The sequence below is a fragment of the Pinus tabuliformis genome, chromosome 9, assembly GCF_031772625.1.
Source record: "Pinus tabuliformis cultivar Carrire ecotype Pingquan chromosome 9, CPIR1, whole genome shotgun sequence".
Taxonomy (NCBI): Eukaryota; Viridiplantae; Streptophyta; class Pinopsida; order Pinales; family Pinaceae; genus Pinus; species Pinus tabuliformis.
In genome coordinates this window covers 683928564-683935602 of record NC_142307.1, presented here as the reverse complement: position 1 = coordinate 683935602, position 7039 = coordinate 683928564, and positions in this window count along the sequence as shown.

Genomic DNA, 7039 nt, shown 5'->3' with positions numbered 1-7039 from the left:
TTGTTATGTAAATTCAATTCATTTTAATGTTGATCTTGTTTAGCAGTTTGCCTTTATGGATCACCACGAGATGTATAGTAACACTCCTAAATGCAGTCTAAGATGATAAGCAAGCTTTTCAATCTTTCAACTTTGAAAATCTTAACTACTGAGGGAAAAGAAAGACAACATCTTTTCACACAGATCATAGAGCACACACTAATGCACTTTTTCCTAAATCAACATGCAAGCTGTCATAATGCACATGCACAATGCAAGTATTTATTTTCTCTTTCTTAATGTTGGTGAAATGCAAAAAGAAAGCTGTTGTATAATTTTGAATTCAATTTCAAGTGAAAGCAAATAAGCTTGTCTACAATCAAAAGACACCTTAAGATTTACTTGTTTCGACACTAGAAATATACAAACTCAAACCATATGACGAAAGCAAAAGCTCAATCAGCTATGAACAACAAACAAACTAACTCTTAAGATCAATACGACACTTTATCACAGGTCTAGATCTAAGAGGTCATAGCAAGACTAGTTCACTTTCGTTATGGGAAACTGTAAATGCACAAGAAATACACAAAGAACAAACACAGTTTCTTTATACAACTGAGGCAGAATAGTGACAAGGAAAGTTGGTTTCAGATAGGCCCACTGACTGGTAACAAACAGCAAAAACAAGAGTGAAAACAAGGCAAGAAACAGCAGGAAACCCCAGCAGCACAAGGCAGGACTGGTCCAGCGCAGGTGGAACACTGCCTGTTTGACCTTCAGCGCAGGTAGCCCCTTCGGGAACTGCGCTGAAATGCAAACAGCATTTGTACAGCCTGCACTGAAGAATGAAACTTTCGTTTCTGGTGGTTTCCAGGTCACAGATTGCTAAAAAATTCACAGTTTTTGCTCAAATCAGAAGCTATCAGTCAAGGACACACTAAGAGATGACAAGGAGGATGAAAAGCTATCACTAAGAGCTTATTAGAGTCCTTGTGGATCAGCTCTTCAAATCATAAACTTGCCCAGAAACTGAGCTAGAGTAGCTGCCCTCTACTTTGTATTTGAAAGATTCAAACACAGTTCGATTCGGTACTCCCTTTGTTTATGAAATGAATAGCAAAAAACACAAACAACCAACAAGATACGATCCCCAGTGGAGTCGCCAATTTGTTGTAGGGAAAAGTATCCAATACGGAATGACCCTATCCCACTCTAAGGGTGATAGTACCTCAGCAACAACTGAATACAAAGCTATTCAAGATTACTTCTTTATGAGATGTAAGAGAGAGGAGAAAGGGATCCACTAACCGTTGTCTTCCGCTAATGGTTGATCCAATCTTCCCTCTTTGCTGCTTGCTCCCAGCTCCTTGCTCTTTCACTGGCCCAGCTACACAAAGATCCCGCAAAAGCACAAGAAAGGGAAACTACAAGAAGCATACATCCATAATTGATTCAAGGATTAGAATAAATCGAATATACAAGTATCAATACACCATTAAGACACATGCATATAGAAGAACCTCAAAAGCTTTATTAATGGAAGAAGTAAAGTTCTGAGAGTGTTACAACCATAAGCGGCCCAATCCAGCAACACCTCCCAGCAGAAAGAAATCTCCTCTTCACCTCCTTCAAAGCAATCACCCAATAGTTCTATGCACAAACCAACAACACTTCCTTACATTCACAAAATTCCAGCCTCCCTAGACCTCATGAGAGAGCTCTATATATAGGAGTTTTGGAGAAAGGATGAGTCAGCTTGAGGCTGGCATGAAGCTGACTAGTGTCCTCTCCCACTTCAGTTATACTTCAGTTCTTGAGTCCACTTGGAGTTTCTTGCTTCCACTTGGAGATCTAGATCCTCTTACTCATCACAAGGCGAATTCCCTGATCCAAGTGTCATTTAGCAAGCTTCCTGGGCATTTGACACCTTGCAGAATGACTGTGCCACTTGGCCAATCTCGCCCAGCGCAGGTAGCCTTCATTGCTTTTGACATTCAGCGCAGGTACAGAGTGGAGCAGTTGACATTCAGCGCAGATGCTCAGTGGAGCAGTTGACATGATTCAGAAATAGCTTGTTTTTGAGTGTTTTCAGGTGGAGAACTGATTTTCAGTGCTGTGGTTTGCTGACCTTGTTCCTCTAGGGGTAGGAACAACATGTTTAGGGACTTTGGATCCCTTAGATTATTGACATTTCATGCTTCATGCTGTTAGGCACAAAAATGTCTATAACAAGGTCCATCTGAGCACTTGTCACTTCAGGCTCATTAAAAATCGAAGGCGACTAGAGTCATCTTTTGTTTTTTCTCGACTCTTAAAAACTGAAAAAACAAGTTGTGTCAAAGCGTCTAAAAAATTAATTTAACATTACCCCTTTCCTACGTTGATCTTGGGTTGACAAAATGGAGTCCACCAACCAAGGAATTTCCCTTAGAGGAAATCCTAGTCCCTTCTCCTCTTGGGGAGATGTTGGTGCACCCCATATGGCCACATTGTCGCTTCCAGGACTGACAATTGGTTTTCCTGTATGGCTCTTCTCAACCTCTGTCGTTCAGAACACCACTATTCCTGAACAATCGAATCAGCAATTAGACGAGACCAGAGTTACCCACCAACCTTCTACTTCCTCTAATTCTTCCTCTACTCCTTCCTCTTTGCTTGATGGGGCTGGTAAAGCCAAAAGTCAAGTTCCTAAGGAGAAGAAGGAAAATAAGAAGAAAGATAAGAAGAAGGAGGAGTCGAAAGCGAATGGGGGCAAACGAGTGTCGTCTAACGAAAATCCACACACTGCACCGACCAGGCCTAAATCGCCATGTGTCATTTGCAAAGGAGACCACTTTCACAGAGATTGTCCTTGCATCCCTCGGATCTTAAGGGGTTGGTCTCCTCGTTTGCACAACCCGGTGCCGTCAACCTCTGATGATCATGTTGAAAACGCACCATCAACTAGTGAAAGTGAAGCCCCAGGACAAAAAGGAAAATATAAATTTCCTTGTAAACTGTGTGAAGGCGATCATGTCGTCCACCGTTGTCCCTTCTTAGAAGAATCTAAAAGAGTTTTGGATGATCGTCCGGTTTCACCGTTATGACTTCCTCCTGGATATAAAAAACTCTTGCCGAGTCCGTCACTAGTTGAAAATCTGGCTGACCCACTCAGGTGGTCGGCCGAAGCATCTGTCATTGAAGATGAACCATCTGAATCCATACCAGACGAAAGTCAAAAGGTCGAGGCGGCAGTTGACCCGGTCTTGCCTTCAGAGGTTCCATCTTCAGATGATACAATCACTGAAGAGAACAAGGATGACACCGTCCAAATTCTTTTCATAAGCATAGACTCCAACAAACATGGGGGCAATTTACCCGTTCCTTTACCGCAGGAAGGAAGTTCGTCAGATTCGTACCCAGCCGTCTATTCGGTCCCACCTCCAAGCAACCTAGTTGTCTCCTTCGACTGGAATCAACTAGGCAGACCCCATTTACTAGCTAGTGTACCATTCCAAATTATTGTTCAGATATATAGAATGGTTATGGCTGGTACCATCATAGATGAGGGGGCTTCTGTGAGTATCCTTTCCTCAACTGCTTGGAAAGCGCTTGGTTCGCCATCGCTTTTGCCTGAGATGAGAAATCTGACAGGCTTTGATAAAGGAACCAGTCGACCGTTAGGGATCCTTCCCAACGTGCCCATAATGTTGAGAGGGAAAACCGTTCACATGAACGTGATGGTAGTTCAAGGACCCCTGGATTACAATCTACTCCTTGGACGAGACTATATTTATTGCATGAGAGCCATCATCTCATCACTCTTTAGAGTGATGTGTTTTCCGCACGAAGGAAGAGTGGTCAAGCTCGTAGACCAGCTTTCATTTCCCGGATCACGCATAGCAAATAGTCATATACCATCCCTGAATGGTCTTTTCACGCAAGAAATGTCTCAATCTCCAGTCCGTCCTCCCGATGAGCGCGAGTGATTCGGAGGGATATGACTGAATCCCAGGGGGCATGCACCCTGGTCTGCTTCGGCAGGAAAACTTCGGGTATAGGGTAGGTTTCCACGAGAGAATATGACTAGTCTGTACCCCCGTCCATGATTGGAAGAGGGGGTTATTCTAGAACAAGATTCTCTTGTCAAAGTTATGTGAGTTGGCGAGCACCGCCACTCACCTTTGTTTATTTCGGTAGACATCGCCAGAGAAGTGTTTTGTTTGCATTGTGAATAGAACAATCTTTGGGTAACCTGTAAGAGGTAGGCCTCTCTCGGTAAAACAAATGTTTTAACGGAATAAAGAAGGGGTAACCTTGAAACTCTATTTTATACCTGGGGGCATGCAAACCTTTTGGAGTGCAAGCGAAGAGCAATCATTTATCTATTTTTTGGATTGGTCGTTTCCTAACTTGCATAAAGAAAGGATGTGGGGCAAAACTCTAAAATTTGCCGTTTTTATATGGGACATTCTTATCACAAGACTGGATTAATCGAGCAGTTTTAGCACATAGTTCAAGCTCGTTAAAAAATAAACATAAGACATGAGCAAATGTTTCCACCCGCGTTTAAGCTCATTAAAAAATGAACTATCCCCCGGTAAATAACCATCGTGAATGTAGTACTTCAGCCATTAAAGCCTTGGTCGTGTTTGCACCATCACCTCCACTTTTCATTGGCCGATCATTCACCTCCATTTGATTGTTTACCCATTTTGAGGAACAGCTGTGAAGAGTGATTTCACTAGCCATCCTTGTGACACTGCCGTGATTGGAAAATTCCAAACCTTACCTGGAATCAGCGGCTACCTGTTTTATCACTCGTTCCTCAAAAGACGAGTCTCCTTTAAGCTCTTTTCAACTGACTCGTAAAATATGAAAAGATTGCCGAGCCATTGGCCTCTCCAGCTCGTTAAAGGGACAGGAAGTGCTATCCCTCCTCTAGATTTTAATCTTTTTGGACCTGAGGGATTATTACACAAAAAGATCGAGCGCTTGTTTTGTTCGGCTTGTTAAAACTATCAAAAATTCATCCCTTCTGTATTGTTTTATACTTTTTCGGACTTAAGGGATTAGATGACGAAAAAGGAATTTTGGAGTTACCTTTACGTTCCTTTTCAGACTCTCTAAAATTGAAAAGGACCGAGTTATCTTTGTCGTTAAACTCGTTAAAAAGATTAATAGTGACAAACTTGTCTTTAGACGAGAACGAGTTTCACTATCGCTAGGCTCGTTAAAACATAGCGATGGGTTTGCCCGAAGGGAAAATTATAGAACAAGCATATGTTATCCTCCTCAAGCTTGACAAAAATAAAGAGGTACTGGTCAGCAATGACTGGGGAAAAATTGGGAAGAAAACTCAAAGACACTTTGTTGGTAGCAAGTCGCTCTTGAACATGACACTTCCACTCTGTGTCCGAGTTGGGTTGGGTTGTTTCATTCACTGGTCACATCACCATGGTCACGCCATACCATCCACATTTGGGGTTAATGCTACCAACCCATCACATCAGTGTCGCCGATATGTTCAAGAGAAGTCATCCAGAGAAGTCACCTGTGTCTCACCCACTACCATACATTATACTCCATTCTTTCATGACTGCCACCCTGAACCTTATATCATCAGATCGTTTTCACCTCCATCAAAATCATTTGCTCCGTTCTGTGTCATTGATGTGGGATTCATTAAGGCCCTCCTGTGATGGATCACTTCTTGTTGACATCAGCTCATTATCCAAGAAGTTGATCTAGGAACACCCCATTCAGTACTTTGAAGCTTGCATGCCTCAATGGCAAGTTTCTCACTTCCGGCGATAGGTTTACATCAATGGCCTTCGACCGAAAGATTTTGCGTGGTGTTCGATGCCAAGTCCTTTATTCACACCACGTGAATTGTATTGCAGTACCTTGAGGATCATTATCATTATCGGTGATTCCTCTCGCACTTGTTAACAGTTTACATCATTGACTGGTAATCAAGTGATGTCTTTCCATGTTCGACTTCAAAACATTTCTCACATGGATCGACTTGTACTTCGAGTGAAGATCGGACGAGATTGAAGACCCCGGATCTAGTTTCATCCATCCGGGCTGCGATATATATTCAGGGAAATAAAGACATTAAATGTACAGCATTGCAGCACAGATAATCATCCTACCAAAAGGATGATGGCTCTATTAGAATCATCAGTCTACACTCAGACGATTGTCTGTCCTATGTACATGAAAATGAATTTATAAAGTTAAGCATGGGAATGCCCGCCTCAGCTAGATCATGAAAACAGTATGAAGATAATGTATTGTATTGTATCTTATTACAGGTCTCCTCCTAGCATTGAAAGAACTTCGGATCCTCATAATAAAGCATTTCACCCGACACCAAAAGGTTAATGGCCTCATACTTTAGGGGGCAACTGTTATAGACATTTTTGTGCCTTACAACTCCAAGCATGAAATGTCCATAAACCAAGGGCTCCTAAGTCCCTAAAAGTGTTGTTCTAACCCCTAAAGGAACAAGGTCAACAGATTACAGCTTCTCCCAGAAGTTCTCCACCAGAAACTGCTCAGAATTGGTCAAAACAGGATCATTTCAGCTGCTCCACTGGCTAAGTGCGTTGCATTGCACCTAAATACACTGTGAGGTTGCATTGCATTCCAAAACTCCCTTCTGTAGGGTGCGATGGGCGAGAAATGACAAATGGCAGTGTCATTCCGCGAGGTGGAGAGGCAAAGGAAGCTTCCAGAATCTTCTCCTGTGACACTTGCCTCACTGAATTCGACCAAGGATGAGTAAGAGGCCCTCAGTCTCCAAGTGGAAGCAAGAACTGACAGAGAGAAGACACTAATCAAATCACAAGCTGACTCATCCTCCTTACAGATATCTATATATGGATCCCTCATCCCAGAGATCCACAGGCTGGAATTTTGCATATTGTAAGGAATTGCTGTTGGTTTCTAGAGACAAACATCAGATTGTTGGGTGATTTATGCTTTGTTTGAGGTGAAGAGGGGCTTCTTTGCTGGGAGGTTGATGCTGGGTCGGAACCACTGGTTGTAACTCCTCCTGGATCTTTTCTTG